The sequence below is a fragment of the Tursiops truncatus genome, chromosome 4, assembly GCF_011762595.2.
Source record: "Tursiops truncatus isolate mTurTru1 chromosome 4, mTurTru1.mat.Y, whole genome shotgun sequence".
Lineage (NCBI taxonomy): Eukaryota > Metazoa > Chordata > Mammalia > Artiodactyla > Delphinidae > Tursiops > Tursiops truncatus.
In genome coordinates this window covers 140498000-140518529 of record NC_047037.1, presented here as the reverse complement: position 1 = coordinate 140518529, position 20530 = coordinate 140498000, and the positions used below count along the sequence as shown (strand labels likewise).

General features: G+C 52.2%; 1 long non-coding RNA gene across 1 annotated transcript; it reads left to right on the top strand.

Annotated features, from left to right (window-relative positions):
- Positions 1–10478: 10478 nt before the first annotated feature.
- Positions 10479–19729, top strand: LOC117312191 (uncharacterized). Its single transcript, XR_004526452.2, has 2 exons — positions 10479–11107; positions 11851–19729. It is a non-coding gene; the product is annotated as an uncharacterized lncRNA (long non-coding RNA).
- Positions 19730–20530: the final 801 nt, after the last annotated feature.

The following is a 20530-nucleotide window of genomic DNA, read 5'->3' as shown; positions in this document are numbered from 1 at the left end:
GGCAAACCACGAGGAAGGGAATGATTTTCCTGCTGAGATACCTTTGCTCACAATAGATGATGCCTCTGGACACAGAACTGGTGCAGAATTTTTAAGTGGTTCGCCCTCGAGGTTTCACAAACTATTCTGAGAAAATTAAACAAAGAAACCGTTGGTCAGGCAGTGGTGGGAGCAGAGGATCGAGGGAAGGATTCCTAAATCAAGCTCTGACTCTGCTTCCAGGCTGAGGTGTCTCCTCTCCCCTGGCCTACAAGCCAAGAGAAGAACGGCATTGTGTCACTGAGCACCCGAGAAAGGCAGAGTGGCCAGGTAGGGGGTGCAGGACCCCCCAGGATAGGTCTGGCCGTGCACAGGCAAAGGCGTTTAAACCAGACCGAAAACCATGCAGGACCTCACATCCATCTGTCTACTGAGGGGCCTTGCCACACCCCCCTGGGCCCTGCAGAGCTGAAACCCAGCAATGCACAATAATTTCGAATTCTCCTTTTCTTAATTTTTATAAACTAGAAATAAAATGGCCTTTTGATCATCCGATTTATCCTCTTGGAAATACTCTTTTTTAGAAGAATGGGCACTGATCCCATCCATGAGGGCTCCATCCTCATGACTTCATCACCTCCCAAAGGCCCCACCTCCTAATACTATCACATTAGTGATTAAATTTCAACAGATGAATTTTGGGAGGACAAAAAACATTCAGACTATAGCACAGAGGTTATAACATATATATCAATATGCATATCTGCATATATATATAAAAAGATAGACAGGTTATATTATATATATATGAAAAGTATATACATAAACAGACTATTCTGTACATATCAGTATATATAAAAGGAAATATAGAGAGACAGATTATACTATAAATGTCTAAGAAAAGATATCTAGGCATAGACGGACATTATACCATACATATGAAAAGATATAGAGAGATTATACTATATATATAAGAACAGATATATACATAGAGATTAAACTAGAGAGAATGGAGCAGAATTCTACCAACTGGTGAACCAGTTGAAAGTACAGGAATGTCTTGCCCTATTCTTGCAGCTTTTTTCTAAGGCTGAAATTATATATCGCAATGAGAAGTTTATAAATCATTACGATGGCAACGCACCGCCTAGATCCCTTAGGGTTGACCTGGGAAAGCAGAAAGGCGGTTTCTCGCCAGGTGGGACCTGCCTGGGCCATCTGTCCTGAAGACTCCTCCAAGCCAAGGCAGCTGCCTGGCCTTCGCAGGCGTGAGGGGGTTCAAAGGGCACTTACCGAGTCAAAAGCCTAGAATAAGGCTTCATGGACTGCTGTCAGCTGGGCTTTGCAGGGACCTCGGTGACCATGATGAGCGGAGATGTGCAGGCCACGCACCTAGGGAGTGGAGGGAGGGTCGAAGGGACGGGGGCCCAACGCGAGTTCCTCCTACAGGGCCCTGTTGGGGCCCTCAGGCCTGGCCTTGCTCCCAGCCCCATGCACTTCCACCAGAGCAGACCAGCCCCTCTCTGTGACGGGGACACCCAGCCCCCAAGTCAACAAAGGCTGTGGAAGGGGCAGTGTCCTGGGCCATCCAAGTGGCAGCTCTGACCCACGTATGTGGAGAGGGATGCCCAGCTGGGCCACTGCCTGGGTCAGAGCCCAGTACAGTCCGAGCCCCCAAAGCCGTGGTAGGTTCCCTGGATCCCACAGCTGATAACCCCAAGGGCTGCATCAAGGCCCTGATTTCTCCTCCGGAGATGCAGACCCTGAGTGTGCATCTTCTCCCAGTCCTACAGCGACCCTGCTTGGGGACAGAGCGCCAGCAGGAGGAAAACCAGTCATGAGCCACGCACTCGCCCCCCAGGTGGTCCGAGCCAGCTTCCTGAGCTGATGGGACCCGCACTTTTCACAGTCCTGCCCCGTTTCCACTCCATCCGTTCAAGATGCTTTGACTGAGAACCTGCCGTGTGCCACCAGCCTGTCCCAGGCCCTGTGGTGACCGTTCGAACCGAGGCTCCTCAGGGCTCTGAGGAAGCAGGGTCGTCTCTGCCTGGTTCTCGAGGCCCAGCCTTGAGTTCGGCCTGAATGCATCACCAGGCTGCACTTGGTGTTCCAACAGGTGAGTCCCTGTGAGCCACTCACAGGGCCCCCCAGGTCTCTTTGCAGGCGTCCAGACCCCACTCGGCTCCCCTACGCAGTCCATCCTCTTCCTTTTCGAGATGGACCCTGCTGTCCTCTGCCCTCCGTGCAAGGGCTCCTCTGCCTTCCGAGTCTCAGGGCCCCCACGGCTTTCTCTTCTCCCGACCTCAGGGTCTCCCATCCATGCCCTCCTAGCTGACGGATAAGTCCATCTTTCCCTCACTTCTCGCCAATAGAAAGTCTCTGTCCACTCATGTTCACGTCTTGAGCCGGGCCAGGGGGGCTATGTCTATATGCTGACATGTCAGACCTGTCAGGATCGTGGAGAAGTACCCGTGGGTTCCCACGATACGCTATAGAGGAAACCGTATCAGGAGCAGGTCTAGAAGTCTCTTGAGGTCCAAGGAGATTTCGGCCTGGGCTGCCCCAAGCGTGGTCCCCCGACCAGTGGCAGTGGCATCATAGGGAGCTTATTAGTCACGCTGACCCAGGCTGACCCACAACAGCTACATCAGAATCTGCAGTTTTAGAAGCCCTCCAGGTGACTCGCGTGTGCATGAATATTTGAGAAGCAACTGGTTTAGAGGATGCTTTGCTATGGGGAAGAAAGGAAAGAAAAAAAGGTGACGGAGTTTTAATCAAGGGCGTCTGCCCAGGAGCAATGAACTCAGCTGCAGGTGTGAACGCCGAGGTTCGGGCACAGACTCCCACGGCTTCCCACTGGCCTGTCCCTGGCATCGGACAAGCAGCTAACGGGCAGTTACAGACGAGGTCAGTTGGATGCCCTCAAGCAAGTTGCCAGAGCAGCCTGACCCCAGCCCCCTTGTTACCGTGGAGGGAAGAAAACGATCAGGTGGTTTTCCTGAGCTCCCGCAGGATGGGGGCAGCCACCACCACCCTGTGTGCTTGTACAGCTCCGTCCCCTGGCCCTCACCTCCTCCCAGCCCAGCGCCTCATGCGCCAGAAAGTATCGGCTGGAACCAGTAAGAGCAGTAAAGCGTCGGGGATGGAGGGTCCTCCTCTCAGTGAGCTCACACCTGGCTTCCCTCCGGGCATGGCGGTGATGACCTAACTCTGGAGCGAGGCGACTTCGTCTCCAAGACACAGGGCACGCTACTCAGAAAATAAAGTGCCGAGGTGATGACATCAGAATCTTAAATTCCTTTTGGCCACAATAAAATTCTGAAGGTCTAGAAGTTACAGCTCGCTATGTGCTTTACTTAACGCCTTCTAACTTCTGACATGCACAGTGGGTACCTTCCCTTATACATAAGAAATGGCGAGCATTTCTCCCCCAGTGCACAGCCCATCCTGCTGCAAGGGCACACTGGATTCAGCACAGTGAGGTCATCAGGTTCCCCAACAGACGTGGAAACCAACGGCTCCCCAGATGTTTGGACTAGAGACGCTGAAACTCAATTTTGGTTTCCCAAAATTCCTCCCCCCACTTCCCCCCAGCACAGCCTCTGTTAAACCAGACTCTTTGTTTCCACTGAGACAGTTTTTGAGTAAATACTGCATCAGAGATTCCATCCTGCTTCAACGAAACATGAAATAGTCAGTTTCCAATGTCTAAATCCTGCCTTATTGTTTTAAACACAAATTTCAAAAGCCCTGATCCCCTGGCCCTGTCCTGCAGCAGAGTCTGCTGAAATGGCCCGGCTTTTTCTTCTGCACTTGGGGCACAGAGAGAGGACGAGTCACAGATGATGACCCTTGTCCTAAAATGAGGCTGAATGGAGGAAGCAGAGGTTTCTCCCTGAGTCACACGTCCCGTCTCTGGAGGGCAGATAGGGCGGACGCTGAGTAGAGACCAGCCTTGGTTCAGCGGAGCCAGCAGGAAACTCCCAAGGCTCCCAGACCCGCTGCGTGGCCGGTCTCTGCGCCGTTTAGGCAAAGGTGGACATGGAGACTGTCGTGGTCGTGTAGGAATAAAACAGTCCGCTCACCTACTAACAGGTCTGGCGACCGCGATAACAAAGCCGCCTGTGAACCCTCTGGGACGCTAGGGCAGGGATGGGCAGCATTCCCTAAATACAGTCAAGTTCTGCGTAGAAAGCAAACACTTCCAATGCTACTTGCTGTCTTCCGGCTTATTTATCCATTACCTTCCCTCCCCCACTCGTGGAAAGGGCCACTTCTGATCCTCATGGAAACCAGGGGCTCCTGTATTCATTCACTCACAGCTGCTGGAGGTGACTCTCGCCCACCTGCTTACTCCGCCCTGAGTGTCCATGGCCACACGTTGAGCAGACAACCTCCCCCATGCGTGCCTCCCTTTGGCGGTGTTCCAGGAGAGATAGGGGCTATCTTAGCCCAGATCACATGCAGAAATGCAGAACCACAGGGGGAAAGTCTGCGTTCAAACAAATCGTTATTGTACCTGTGCTACCATTTCTGCCAGGGATTCCAGGAATAGAAGGAATTGTGTGTATTTGAATCCCATTTTCAGCACCGACAAAGCAGATTTGAATTCTCCGTCCTTCCACCTGTTCGGGTCTGTGCTCCTACGAGGTGCCCAAGGTTCATCCTGCACCTTGACAGACACCGGCACTCGTCAGTGGACGCCAGGGACCACGGGGACTTTACCAAGGTAGGAGTAGGGGGCGGGCGAGGTTTGGGGAGGGGAAGGGTGGTGAAAACAAGCCCACTTGGGATCTGTGGGTCTTGAAAGTCTTAAGGTGGGAAAATTCATAGCAATGCCACACACTCACACACACACGGAGACACACATCATTTAGGTGTTAATCTCCCTCACGAGATTTAGCTGCAGGGTCTAAGTGCAGTTGGCATGTGACTGACTGGCCAGTCCCAGCGCCTAGAGGACTGAGGGGTCAAGGCTGAATTTCTGCCTCCGGGGCATTACCTTCCCTCCGTCCACAGCCCCCTCCCACTGCCCCTGCCCACCCAGCCCCCTGGGGGGCCTGTGCACCCACAAGCCATGAAACAGGCACGGTCAAGACCTCAGAGGGCCCAGGGAAGCCTGGAGACTGCCCTATGTGGAAAGGAGAGGGGTCTGTGCCCTCCTGCCCCGTGGTCACCGGCTGACGAGACAGAGACCGGAACTGAGCAGAGCAGAACCAGAGGCACCAGGTGGGGCTGAGGCTGGGGAGAGTGGCTCACAAGGGCAATGAAGGCCAGAGGCTGAGCCAGAGAAAGGCTGGGCTCAGACGCCTTCACACAAATTGCAGGCCTCGTAACCAAGAGGAGCCCCGTAGAGTCAGAAAGAGGGAATGAGAAAATAGCACCATTTTATGCAACAGATTGTCAACTTGTGCAATCAGCGTCTTTCCTCTTCTTCCCACCAAGAAGGGGCCCAGGTTGCAAATATAAATAGGTACTGTCTTAGTCAGCTCAGGCTACTAAAACAAAACACCGGAGACCGGGCAGCTAATAAAAAACAGACGTTCATTTCTCACAGTTCTGGAGGCTGGAAGTCCAAGACCCAGCACCAGAGGACTCTGTGTCTGGTGAGGTCTCTCTTCCTGGTTCGTAGATGGTGGCTTCTTACTAGGGCCTCACATGGTAGAAGGAGCAGGGAGCTCTCTGGGGTCCATTTTATAAGGGCACCAATCCCATTCATGAGGGCTCCACCCTCATGACCTAATCAACTTGCAAAGGCCCCACCTCCTAACACCATCACATCAGGCATTAAGATGTTGACACATGAATTTGGGGGGCGGGGACACAAACATTCAGACCACAGCAGGTACCCAGAATCCGTGTGATGATGGAATTTGGGAGGTCCAGCTTCTTCATGGACACCTCCAATGCAAGGGACTGTCAGATCTTGGAAAAGCCTATTCTGGGGATCAAAGCCACAGCACAGGGGGTATCTGAGGTGAGCCGAAGCTGGAATCAGATGCCCAGAAGAACCTCCCCCCAAGATGAGGCAGGCTGGGTGGGGAGGGCAGTGGAACAGGATATGAGAGATGGGCCGGAGTACCTGCCTAGAGGAATGAGTTAAATGGGTCTTATATGTCTGAGCTTTTAACCAAATGGCAGTGGGGTCCCAAAGCTACACGTGGCCTTTGTCAGCCATCTGACAAATGATGCCCTTCGTTCTTAGGGACAGGACAAGAGCTCATAGATAAAACTATGGGGCCGCAGGGCACCTACACTCCCGTGCACGCACAACTGTCCCAAGAAGAGCCACTGTCACCAACAGAGCCTGAGCCGGGCCTTAAGGTCAAAGGTCTGACGGGGCCCAGTTTCACTGTCTACCACCCGGTTGGCTACAGCTAACCACTCTGAGTCTCTGCTTCCTCGTGGGTAAAATGAGGATGAGACTAAGGCCTGGCCCCCAAGTCCTCATCAGGATCAAGAGAGCACGTCCCTAACAAACGGGTAAACAGATGTTCTGAAATATTACATCGCTGTTTAGAACCTGTCGTCCCCTGGCCCTACTGCCACCCGACGCGGGCCACCTGGGACTCCTTGTGGGGGGAGCTCCTGCCTCATCCTCAGGCAACACAGATGGCTGTGAGGGGCTGGCAGGGACCCACCTGCCACTGCCAGGGCCGGCCGGGCGAGGCTGCACCAGTGAACAACTACAGCAGCAGAACTGAACTAGCGCCATCCAGCTGCTACGCTTCCTTCTACGAGCATTAGAAGGAAGGTTGACGAGGACTAGAGTCTCTGCCCATCCTTGGCTCTGGTGTGGGTCACAGCAAAGCATCTACCTTCTTGATTCACCGCTGCTGTCAATTTAAAAATCTCTGGGGCCCGTCACATATGGCTTCCCAGCCGCGGGCTCAAGAGTACGGGATGCTTGCAGGCACCTGCCACCTGCCATTTGAAGCTCCCGCCGTGTTTTATTTTTGCTGTCATATCATTTATCTAGTATTATATTTTTATATCAATCTTTGATTTTCTTTGTATGTTACATACTTTTTTCTCATTAAGATGAGAAAGCGGTTATAATTGTGATCTCATTATAAATTCTGTAGATGAGTTTTTTATTGGGTCTATCTTTCTTTTTTTTTTTTAACACCTTTATTGGGGTATAATTGCTTTACAATGGTGTGTTAATTTCTGCTTTATAACAAGGTGAATCAGTGTTTTTATCTGTTTCAGATCTCACCGTGCAGGAGAGACCAGCTGGGTGTAATTGAGGGAAAAGTTGTGTTTGCGGCGGGAAGATCAGAGCTGACCTCCGGTTCAGGCCCAGTGCACCCGATGGTTCCTCCACGGTGTGATTCCAGACTGGTTAGGAAGGTCACCTCGCCCCAAATACACCCTGCTGGGCTGAACCCCTCCTTCCCCTCATGCTTAATCAGAGTAGGATGGCAGCTGGCAGGTACGCATCGATTTTGTAGGACAAATTAATTTAGAAGCAAGTTTCTAAATGTCAGAAAAACCTAACTCCAGATGTTTTGTTATTATCCAAAGATCACGATGAATAAATTGGACTCGTTGCAACGGAATGAAACGTATCACAGAGCATTACTCTTAGAATAATATTTTCTCTTTCTAAAACATAAACGTGCCCTTATTTGTTTTTCAATTAAATGGACATAACACACCCTTATCAATGTTCCAAGTAAATGAACATAATTGACCATAGTACATAAGAACTTTCATTAACGCCTGAATTTCACTTCCCTCCTAACAAACCCCAGGACGAGGATCGGCGTGCAAATAGCTGGTTTGGGTGGTGGTAGGAAGCACGGCGGGTGAGGGAGGTTGGGGACCTGAGAGAGCTGGTCCCTCTGGGGCTGCGCGGAGAAACCAGGCAGGACACAGGGCAGAACTGTCCCAATGAGGAAAGCGAGAGCCGAGGCTTTTCTCCAACTTCCATCCCTGTTGCTTGGGGGTCGCTCCCGGACCTCGCCTCCCCGTCCTTCAGCCCGTCCCATGAGCAGGGCAGACTCGCACCTGAGGCCAGAGAACGTCACGGATGCTGTTCCCACGGAGCAGCTGGGGCTTTTTCTGGGGGAGGGGACCCTGCAAAGTGGCTGGGGTGCCGACAGCTTCCAGCTGGAGGGACAATCCTTGGTTCTGTCCTCTGCAAACTGTAGCACTCTCGTTTGTGTGGGAGCTTGAAGAATCTGGGCGCTTCCTCCTGCCGCCTTGTCGATCGCATCCCCCTCTTCCCACCCGCATCCCGGCTCTGCTGGCTGTACCTGTGTCCACGGCGGAGGCCCGGTCCCAGCCCCACAGCTCGTCTCTTTGCACCTGCTTCCTCCTTAAAGGATCCCACAACCCATGGTTGTTCATGCCGGAGACGGGGTCACCGTGACCCTCCCCCGCCCTCATCCCCCACTCTCTATCAGCCTCCGGTCCAGGGAAAATTGACCTCCTGAGTCCTCTTCTCGTCCGGCTCTGCTCCCCCTGTTGTCACTCTGACCCAGACTACTACCTTCCCTCCACTCCGGATGTGAGTGGCCACTTCCAACGTCCACTGCCCTGTGGTCCACGCCGCACACGGCCGCTCCAGGCACCAAACTCTCTGTCCTCCAGCCTGGGGTCCAGGTGCTCCAGAGTAAGTCCCCAAGTGAATAAGCGAGTGACTAAAGGACTGCTGTTCCTTTCAAACATGTCTGGAATCCACCACCTGCCCCCCCACACACACTACCCTTCGGTGCCTCACAAGTTTCAACTCTTGGCCTAAACGTCACTTACAGATGCTTCGTCTGGCTCTGAGGCCAGAGGAGCTCCAGTTATAACAAGCTGGACTTTCTCATCATACCCCTTATCACAACGGAATTCAAGATTTGTAGAATTTCAGGCAATTCCCAGCAGTCCAGTGGTTAGGACTCCAGCTCTCACTGCCGAGGGCCGGTGCTTCACCCCTGGTCGGGGAACTAAGTTCCCACAAGCTGAGCGGCATGACCCCCCCCCAAAAAAAAATTGTAACATTTCACATTTGGTAATCATCTGTCTTCTCCCCAAGACTGGAAACTCCCTGGAGGCCAAAATAACTGCAGACTCCCAGCCCTAGTGCCAAGGAGGTAGGCAACGCCGTATCTGGTGAATGGTACAAGGGTGTCAAACTGGATTTCAGGTCGATGTGGCTAGTCCTCTGAGCCAGGGGCTGCGTCCAGCGCTCATGAGACTGGAGTGTTCAAATCAGCTGAGAACCCAGAGCTTCCATCAAGTGGAAACAAGAACCGAGATCGTCAGCTCCGAAGCAAGAAGGGACAGGAGTCCGCTGGGGGATGTGGGGGCTAGAGCTCTAAGGCAGCCGGACCTGAAAGCTTGGTTCCTGTTCTGTCACCCACGGGCCGGGGAGGGAGGTTTGGCCTAGACATCAGCTTAGGACAGGGATGGCAAAGCTGAGCCTTAGCTGAGGAAATGGGCTCCTTATCCAGCCCGCGAGCACACTCCCAGCCAGAAACGCAGGTAACAAATTCCAGAGGGCCAGGCGAGTCCCCAGCGACTAGAGCTGTGATGTCCCAGGAAGGCGTGGGGCAACCCAGAGTCTCAGGATGGGGCCCGGATCGTCATGCTCAGCACAGGTGAGGGCAAGTCTGAGAATCCCCTCCGAAGAGGTGGTGAGGCCACCCCAGTCCAAGCTGGACAGGGGTCAAGTTGGGTCCCCTGGCCCAAGCTCCAATCTGGCCAGGGTTGGGCAAGAGTGACGCCCCTGCAAGAACTGGGAGACTCCTGGGTGAGCTTTAACAGGAGAGTCAGAGAAGAAGCCGTGGAGAAGCGGACCTGAGCCCGTTCCTACTGGGGAAGGCCTGCGTCCACCACAACCAGTAACTTGTAGGATCTCTGACAACTCCCTGTTTGGTTCAGCGTGCCTGTTTCCCTGCCTCGGCCGGTAGTAGAGCTCGTGTATCAGCTTCCTGTGGCTGCTATGACAACGACCACAAACGGTGTTTAGAACAGCACAGATGTATGACCTTCACGGTCTGGAGGTCAGAAGTTTAAAAACAAGGTATCGGTGGGGCTGCATTCCTTCCAGAACTGGAGGAGAAACTTCATGTCCTTGCCCTTTCCAGCTTCTGGGGTCCACGTGCATCTTTGGCTTGACCCCTCCTCCCATCTGTGCCAGCCGCACAGCATCTTCTCTCCTCCCTGTTCTCTGCTCGGTCACATCTTCTCTGACCGCCCCACCCCCCGCCTCCCTCTGTCCCTTGTTAAGGCCCTTGTGATCACACGTAGGACCCACCTGGATGATCCAGAATACTCTTCCCCTCTGAAGATTCTTAACTGAATCACACATGCCAAGTCCCCTTTGCCGTGTAAGGAAATATATTCACGGGTTCTGAGGATTGGGACGCGGGCCCCTGCGCCCTTGTCCTCAAGAGAGCAGGAGAGAGAAAGCAACGGGAAGCTTGCACCCAGCTCCCATATTGGAGAATGAGAGGAGGCGTGGCGGGCAAACCCAAGGGGAACCGAGTCATCACAGCCAGCGCAGAGCCTCCAGGAGGGGGAAGCCCAGACCTGAGCGAAGGAAGGGGAAGGTAGGAGGGAGCCGTGCAGAACTGAGAAACGGCACTGCGGGTTAGCCAGCAGGCAGCCTGGGTTTTCCACCTTGGATAGAGGCAGGATTCCGGAGACACACTCTTCAAGGTCAGCTCATCCTACTGGCCGTCATCTCTCCAAATGTTGCTGTGAAACGAGTAGTATCTCATTTGAGGAAGACTTCAGAATCCCACCAGCTTGTGGGGCTATCATGCCCGTTCCCATCCTCTGAGATCCAGACCCCATGGCTCCAAATGGAAAGAATGAGACCCACGCCAAGAATCGCAGCGATTGACAAAGCTTCACGCCAGCTCAAGACGCAACTTGTTGGCATGTAGATTCGTGTTCCTAACCAACCTTGACGCCAAAATGTTGCATCTGCTTCTACTCCTGTCGTTCATTTATTCATTCGGTTGTGCAATACCCGAGTCCCTGGCGGCAGCTCTGCTCGCAGACCTTTGATCTGCTCCCGGTGAGTCGGGCCTCTTTTCCCACCGCTTGCACTAGGAAGAGCTGTTGTAATTGGGCATCGTGGCTGAATGTCTGGAGACCAAATGACAGCACAAGAATTTAACAGGTAAGGTCAACGTACGGTTCCGTTGGCAGATCCAAGAAGTAGGAGGGCTCCTGGCCAGTCCACAGCTGTCCACAGGAGCAGTAGGTGACACCCGGACAGTCCACAGCTGCTGACCCACTTTTGTTTCTTTGTTTCCTTTCTCTTGTAATAGCTTTATTGCGATACAATTCATATGCCATAGAATTCGCCCATTTAGAGTGTAAAATTCAAACATATTTAGTATGTGCACAGGGTTGAGCAATCTTCACCACAGTCCTTTTTAGAATACTTTTCATCACCCCAAGAAGAAACCCATCAGCTGTCACCTCCCCAATCCTCCCCCCTCCCCCCTCCCCCTCCAGCCCTAGGCAACCACTCATCTAATTTCTGTGCCTGTGGATTTGCTTATTCCGGACATTTCATATAAACAGGATAAGACAAAATGTGGCCTCTTGTGCCTGGCTTTTTTGACTTAGCAGAATGTTTTCAAGTTGCAGCCATGCTGTTGCAGGCATTGGTTCTTTGTTCTTTTTCATGGCTGAATAATACTCCACCGTATGGATAGAGCACCCTTGTTTCCCGAGTCGTCTGTCGATGAGCACGTGGGTTGTTTCCACCTCTGGCTGTTGTGAAGAAGGCTGCAGCCCCCGCTTGTTGAGATCTACTTGCTCACAGAAGAATTGTGTTTGTTGGTAGCAGCAAGGGCACCTTTGTCCCACCAGCTCTAGGCTGGTGACTTTGGGGCCCCTTCTCTGTCTCCCTAGGCAGGAGCCATGAGGACCCCCCCCCCAGTTCCCTGTGAAGCACCCCAAGGCTTTCAGTCATCTCTCGGAATTCATGGCCGGCACTGCCTTGCTTTACTGTATGGCCTGAGGATGTGCAGAGCCCACGTTCTGCCGCTTGATGGTGTTACATCCTGTTTAAGGATTTTCAGCAGGTCCCCTCTTCCTGGGGGGCCTAACCGTGACCTCTGGGGCTCCTGGGGTGAGACCATTCGGCCCACTCGCTGTCACCTCCAGCCCAGCGGCCCACAGGAAGCTCGGGAGAGGACGGTGGCGTCCACAGGGCCATGGCCGTCTCACCTAAACCACAGTCGTTAGGCTCCGGTCGCCTCGTGCCCTGGACTTCGGCTATGCATGAGGCTAGCAGCTGCAAATCAGGAATCGGTTTTCATTACCTTGATTAAGACATCATGACGTATGTTGCTGTCCACACCCAAACACTATCATTATAATATTCTTGGAGCAAAACCTGTCCCTGCAGAGTAATGTAAACTGCTCACTGCACTTTCTTCACCTGGATCAAATCCCACTGAAATCGACATATTACTTCCTCTGTTCTCACTGGGAAATTGGTGGGAATCTTACCCGAAAGCCGTTGGCCCACTGGGAATAAAACACTGGCAGACGAAAGGGGAGAAGCAGCTCACTGTGTGCAAATTACCGACACACCCCCGTGCACTCATGCACACACACGTGCGGTGTTGACTTGTCTGTCTGGGCCCCCAAAGGTCCCCTCAGGTTACGAAGAAAGGAAGGGAAAGTGGGCAGTGGGTCCTGAGGACCATTCACTGAGCTGACCCGACCAGGGCACGGCTACATGGAGGGTGTTTCAGCCCCACGGACAGAACCATGCGGGGAGGACACCAAAGTCAAAGTAGCCAGAGGTTTGGAACTGGGGGAAGAGAGGTTCTGGTGACTAGAGAACACCCTGGAAGGAAAGAGTGGAAAAAACAGGGGTAATTGAAAGGAACCAGCAACTTCGCCTAAACAGGAGGACAGATTAGGGGGAAGGCCCTGAAAGTTCAGGAAATGTGAAATGTCTATGGGGAAAAAAAGGCCGTGGAAGGAGAAATCTGAAGACACCTGCTACAGCATCTCCAGTGGGTGAGCGGCAGGTGGGGAAATTAACGTGAAACGGAGAGACCCGGAGAGAGAAAATAGGGAGAATCCTTAGAAGAAAAAATTAAGTGCTGTGAGGAGCCTGGAGAATCTGTGAAAACACTGAGACCAGGGGAGGGAGTAGGAGGCGGGCTGGGGACCTCACTCTCCGGGACCGTCTGCTTTCCACCCGGAAGCGGCATCTATGCTGCACTCCACGTGGCCACGCAGCTGCTCTCACACTTGGTCTTCACAGTAAACCTGTAGAGGGGGACTCCTGACATCCCCAGGTGGAGGTGAGAGGACCAAGCTTACACGCAGAACCCAGATCAGCCCAGGTCTCCTGGCTGCACACCCCAGTCCACAGACGGGGCCCTGGAGGGGAGGGCTTGGTGAACTGACAGCAGGGAAGCTGCCTCAATGCCCACCTGCCCCCAACTGTGCCCTGTACCACTGCCCAGCCGGCTCCGCAGCCCGCAGTGAAGATCGGTCTGGGGTGCAGCCTAGCATCAGGCTTCCGGAAAGCTCCCCGGGCGAGTCTGATCACTGCCGAGATGACGCTGGACGCTGCTGCTGGGGCAAGGGAGGTTCCATCCTCCTTCTAAAGGCAGCCCGGCAGGCCAGTCACCAGCTATTCACAATTGTAAAAATGTTTAAAGTCTGCAGACCGTGCCATCTGGTCATTCGCGGGACGCTACGTTTTAAAATGAGCTTCAAACCAAAGGCCAAGCGGGGAGGGTCCGCAGCCAGGAGCGAGGATGGGGCTGGGTGAGGGCGGCGGACCTCAAGCCACCCTCCTGGAGGGGCAGGTTCAAGGTGAGCCACTCCCACGAAGGCACAGCACCTGCCTATCAGGTTAGGCCAGTCCTGGGAAGCCCAGACAGCCAGAGAGCATCTCGCCTGGATCAGCTGGGACATGCTGCGGGAGCTAACTTATTATGGGGTGGATGGGACAGCCGGAGATGGAGTCAGCCCCCCAGGGCTGAGCCTCAGCTGGGCAGGGACCCCCGAAAGAAAGCCTGAGGCCAAGGACTACCTCCTAGGCCCTTGCCTTTTAAACCCTTGCCCCTGGGGCGTGGCTAGATGAGAGCAGCCTCTGGATTAAGTCAGCCTCCAGGCGCTCACAGCATCTGGAAGAAATCTAACCCCTTAGACACGGGGAAGGAGAGTGTCTTCGCGTATGAAAAGCCCAGCTGCGCCTGGTCTGGTTGCTATTTTGAAATTAGTCATCCCATTCAACCGCAGATACCTTCCATCAATCAGCTGCAGTTACTGAGTGCCCAGTGGGCTCTGGCCCTGCCCTTAATTGTGGCCTAGTAGCCACTCTACTCATAGCTGGGCCAGAGTCCCTTTGTTGCCCGGGGTGAGCCCCTGCACCTTGGCCACAGGGAACTTGGCCCCCTGTGCTGACCTTCTGGGATGCCTTTGGGGTCTCTTCCACACCCCACACCACCACCCCAGCTTGCACCTGCCTGGGGGACAGGCAGTGGGCACCGAGGGCCCTGGAGCTGGGCCACTCCCAGGACTGGTCTGACCCAGGTCTCACCCTTCCTTCCCCCAACTTATTTTTCCAAACTGCAAAGCTCCAACCGACTTCCAAAGTCACTCATTTTACAGAGAAAACACATGGAAATGCTAACATGGATTCAGATCGAGTGAAAGCCAAGAAAAGAAAACAAAGGAAAGGAAAAAGCTCTTCACGGCTTCACCAGCGGCAGCTCTGCGTACTCCCTGCTTCATGGCGCATCTGCCCCGGTTCCAAAGGGCTTCCTCTGGGGGGCGAGTGGGGCTTCAGAGTTGCTGACGCACCAGTTTCCTGGGGCTTCCATCTCCATTGTGGACCGAAAGAAAAGTGGTAAACGTGGGAACCAGGAGGACACCCCACTTTCCTGAATTTACCAGCCCCGTTTAACTCAAGGATTCTCAGGCTCCCGGGGGGTAGCAGAAAAGAAGACGAAATTTCTAGTCACCAAATGTATGTTCATGTACTTTTTTAATGTCTTTGTACCCAGGAGTCTTCATTTGATCTTGGTCCATGGAAAATGTTAGGATTCAGTTCAGTTGAATATAGCAAAGACCTGACAACAGTGTCTTAAATGCACAAAGGTTTAATACTCTTCCGTAAAAGAAGTCTGAAAGCAAACATTCCAGGGCAGATACGGCAGCTTCATGAAGTCAACAGACCCCTGTGCTGCTTCTGTGTTTCTGTCCTGCCACATGTGGTTTCCCTTGCCAGAGTCAACTCATAGAACAAGATGGCTGCTGGACCTCCAGCCGTGGCATCCACATTCCAGGGAGTGGAAAGAAAGAAGCAGGGGGATGTGAGAGAAGTGCCTCTTCCCTTTGGAGGAGACTTACCAGAATTCCCACTTTTCTATGGACATCTCTTTGGCAGAATATCACATGAGGGCCTGGAGGCTGGAAAAGGCTGGAAAAGGCAGTCCTTTAGCTAAGCACATTGCCACCTCAAATAAAATCACTTAGAAGGAAGGGGAGGGAGGGTGGATGTGGGGGTGGGTACCAGCAGTCTCTCACAGATGCTTGTTACCCTGCTGAAAAGATGGAAATATGATGGTCACTGCCGGTCTCTCCTTTACGTCCATAGTAAACATGTGAAGAGGATCAAAGTTGCAGATGATGCTGGCATCGTTTTCCTAGGTGTATAAGGAGGTTGATAAAAGCTAGAGCAGACAGAGAGAGGCGTGGCAAGATTTAACCTACATTTTTTTTTTTTTTTGCATTGATGGAGTTTCTGCATCCATGGCCCCATCTGTTGACTAATCGGTAGTGACCAGGTGTTTATCAGCAGTTACTTTGTGCAGGTGACCCTGGGCTTGGAGCTTGCAGCATTGGTGGGAGTCTTAACCTAAGTCAGACACTTCAGACTGTCCTCCCCACCCCATCCATCAGCTGCGGCTGCCGCAGCAGAATACTGCAGACTGGGTGACTTCAACAGGAGGAGTTCGTTCTCTCATGCTTCTGGAGGTTGGAAATCCCAGAACAAGGTACCAGCAGGGTTGGTTCCTCTGAGGCCTCTCTCCTCGGCTTGTAGATATCATCATCTCCCCGTGTCCTCACACTGTTCTCCCTCTGCATGTCTGTGTCCTAATCTCCTCTTCTTATAAGGACACGAGTCAGATTGGATTAGGGCCCACCCTGATGACCTCATTTCAACTTAATCACCTCTTTAAATACCTTATTTCCAGTAAGGCCACATTCTGAGATACTGGGGATAAAGACTTTCAACACATGAATTTTCAGGGGACGCAATTCAGCCCATAACACCCCTCAAAGCAGGACTCCAGTCACCATTCTCTATTTAAGACCCTGCTAATAATTTAGTGGACCTACACTTCAGTATTTCCTCAGGTTATTTCTCCTACTCATCTGTGTTTCACCAGAGCAGAGAGACATTAATATCTATTGCAGATGATTGGTTCCTGGAAGCTCTAAGGAGCAGAGCTTCAATGCCTCAAAAGGTGATTGTGTTCCACAACCAGGCTTTTGGCGTTTCTGGAAAAACAAATGGACTAATTTTAGGGACTCTGTCGTTTTCCTAGGTAAGTGAAGGAGCTCTCATTTTGGACCATTTATCCTGAAATAAGTACTAATCTTCAGTTCCTTGAGGTCTCTTAAGCCTCTCAGATCATCCAGAGCCCTGGGTCTGCTGCATTTTTCTTTTTTTTTTTTTTTTTTTTGCAGTACGCGGGCCTCTCACTGCTGTGGCCTCTCCCATTGCGGAGCACAGGCTCCGGACGCGCAGGCTCAGCGGCCATGGCTCACGGGCCCAGCCGCTCTACGGCATGTGGGATCTTCCTGGACCGGGGCACGAACCCGTGTCTCCTGCATCGGTAGGTGGACTCTCAACCACTGCGCCACCAGGGAAGCCCAGGTCTGCTGCATTTTGACGGCATCTTGACCATTTGTTTGGTTGTTTGGTTGTTTGGTTGTTTGCTTTTAATGCAAAGCCAGTCCCGTAGGTGGACTCCAAGTTTACAGGGATAGGAACACAGCTCACCTGTGCAGGCCCAGGAGACCCGAAATCGAAGGTGGGCAACAGAATCACGCCACCGTTCTATGCGTTGCGAATGCTGGGAAGGAGACGGATGGCAGCCGTATTGCAGACTGAGGGAGAACGTCCCACACTCCACGACTTTGGGGCCAGGTGGTACCACCACCAGTGTCTGCAAAGACAACCAGAGCTGGGAAAGGGAAAGCCAAGTGCAGGAGCAGGGCGGCCCAGTCCTGGACCCCCAGCACTGTGGCCTCCGCCACCAAGTTCACCTTCCCATGAGAGGCCCAGCTTTAACCTGACGCTGATGTTTCATCGCGGGATGGAAGAGGACTTTTCCCAGCAGGCTGGAGTCAGGCAGTGGCTCTCTGCAGCCTTTCCTACCCTTGGAGAGAGAGCCCTAGAGTCAAAAGTCTGAGTTCTGGTTCTGACGCTGTCCCCGGGCTGGACTGCTTGACTCCCACCTAAAAGGTGAGCAGCTGGACCTAGAGACCCCCAGGCTCCTGTCCATCTCCGGAGTCCTACGACTTTTTCTTGGGAACCAAGAGGAACTGATTTGAGAACCATCCTCGCGGATGCAACTGTGTCTTTCTAATCCAGGAGTCCAAAGCCGCCATGTTCCTCAGGGCCCTGTCCCTGCCCTGCCCACGGGGAAGGGCGAGACACGCAGGGCCCTGTCCCTGCCCTGCCCATGGGGAAGGGCGAGACACTCGCTCTACACAGGTTGAGCCAGACTCAGCTTACCTTCCGTCTTCCTCCGCCATCTGCAAACCGCTCTTTATTAAGTGTGAGCTATGATGGAAGTACAGCTGACCCTCTGCCTCTGCAGATGCGGAACCCACGGATTCCGACGGCCAACTGTAAGGGACTTGAGCAACCTCGGCCTTGGGTATCAAAGGAAAGTCCAGGAACGAATCCCCTGAGGATACCCAGGGATGCCTGTATTAGAAGCAAACTCATTTCTTTCCTCTTCTTAAAATAGATACACATTGATATATGCTTTTTAAAAAAAATCTTCCTTTGTCTCAGCTAGAAAGAGACAAAGTCATATGTGTGTCCTGCACTTTCTGGTTGATTAAAGAACAGCTTGACCCGATAAATGGAAATTTTAAGGCGCTTACAGGGCCTGGAAAGAAACGCAGAAGCCAATTTGAGCACAGAATAAAAATACCATCTGGGTTCTGGTGACAATGAGTAACACTGTTGGCTCTTCTGAGCTCAGACAATTATTATATGAAAAAGAAATTTTTTAAGCCTGCACAGTTAAAATGGTAAAAGATGTTTCACGGTGAAAAAAAGAGACAAAATTAATGCCCGTAGTCGTGCATCGCGCAGCCTGGTACCCAGGGCGTTCATCACGTCTGGAAGCATGTGGAGGATGGAGAATGTCGTTAGGGACATCGTCAACCTGGATGAGTACGAGGTGATGTCACCGTGTGTTTGGAGTTCATGGTCGCTCCGTACACCCAGGAACTGATGACACGAGGGTGGGGTGGAGACGGGGAGGAGGTTGATGAGCTAGGATCATGGGGACGCTTTCTCGAAATACTTGGACTCTTGACCGAAACCCGCACGAGTCAATGGGGGATGGCCTCTTCTCCTAGTCTTGCCAGGAGACTGTTTCGTCCCTGAGTCAGGACCAGACATCACTCCCCCATTCGGCATCTCAGCCTGCCTGTCAGACACTCACCAGCCTCTGGTTCTGGGACTCTGGCCTCCCCTAGTCCCCGTCCAGCCATGGAAAGACAAAGATTTCTCTCTTCAAGGCTAAAAGCCATCTCCGCGGCTGTGGGCGAAGGGGAGATGTCCCTCCCGCTGTTAGGGAGCAGAGACGGGTGTTGAAGGCGGGATGCTCAGGGCTCCGAGTTCCCCGATGCAACCAGGAAGCCGCCAACGTTTCTGCCAGTGTGGTTACAACAATCACAGCTCACACTGATTGAACCTTTATATGTGCCAAGCACGGTCCTAAGTGCTTTCTCGTGTATTGTTTCATTTAAAAATAATCACCCAGCAGTTAGACTCTTTCCCATACGTAAAACCACAGAACCCTTGACCTTCACATGCCGTCTGGACACCACGCTGCTTCCTCTGTTCCCCAGCCCCGCTCAACACACACACACACACACACACACACACACACACTCTTGCTGTCCTAATTCCTTGCCTGCATTCTTGAACCAACTTTAATCAGGCTGTCACCTCTACTACTCCCCCCAAGCAAATCTCAAGGTCACCAGTGATGTCACTGTTGCTCAATGCAGAGCTCAATCCTCGATCGGCCTCTTTCTTTTTTTTTAATTAAAAAAATTTTATATACAATTTTTAAAGGTTACTTTCCACTTAGAGTTACTAAGAAGCATTGGCTCTATTCCCCATGTTGCACACTACATCCTTGATCCTGTCTTGCACTCCAAATTTGTCCCTCCCCTCCCCCCATATTGCCCCTCCCCCTCCTCCCCACTCGTTTGTTCTCTACCTCTGTAAGTCTGCTTCTTTTTTGTTATATTCACCAGTTTGTTGAATTTTTTAGAGTCGACATGTAAGTGACAACATACAGTATTTGTCTTTCTCTGTCTGATTTATTTCACTTAGCATAATGCCCTCCAAGTCTATCCATGTTGCTACAAATGGCAAATTTTCATCCTTTTTTATGGCTGAGTAGTATTCCATCTTCTTTATCCACTCATCTGTCAATGGACATTTAGATTGCTTCCATATCTTGGCAATTATAAATAATGCTATGAACATCAAGGTGCGTCAATGTATTTTTCGAATTAGTGTTTTGGGGTTTTGGGTTTTTTTTTTCCGGATATATACTCAGGAGTGGAAGTGCTGGGTCATATGATAGTTCTATTTTCAGTTTTTGAGGAACCTCCATACTGTTTTCCAGTTGGCCTCTTTCTGGACTCTGCAAGCAGCATTGGACACTGTGGATCACTCCCACCTTCTAGAACACTTCTGTTTACCTACCTCTCCTGGCCTATGTGATGCTTTTGTGTGGATTTTAAAAAGCCACTGCTCAGGGCAGATGCAACTCCATGGGCATCCAGCCCACGAGCAGAGTGAAGGTGGCCCCCTTCACCTGGAGCCTTATGCAGTGCACAGACTGCACAACTGTACAGGGCAGTTCTGCAGGACTACAGGCTGAGGGTGGGCCATCTGATAGCAAGACGTCAGAGGCACAGAACAGGGAACTCGAGCAGACCCCAGAAAAGGTAGGTGGGGGTAGGAAAAGGTTTCTGGAAGAAAGGCAGAATGGAGAAGGAGAGGGCATGTCTTCCGGTGGGAGAAGAGCTTCCCAGTGAACTCTCACTGAGCATCTGACCCGGTGCTTACGTGAGGGCATATTCTGGAGTAAGGCTCGTGATGCATGTAACTTACTCTCACACGATTCAGCTCCATATCTATGTATGTATGTAAAGGGGGAGAGCAAAGGCTCAAGCAAACGGGGTCAAAGGTAGATGGACATTCTTTGTACTCTTCCCATACTTGCAATTTTCTGTCAATCTCAAGTGATTTCCAGCTAAGGTGCTCTTTTAAAAAGAGATCAGA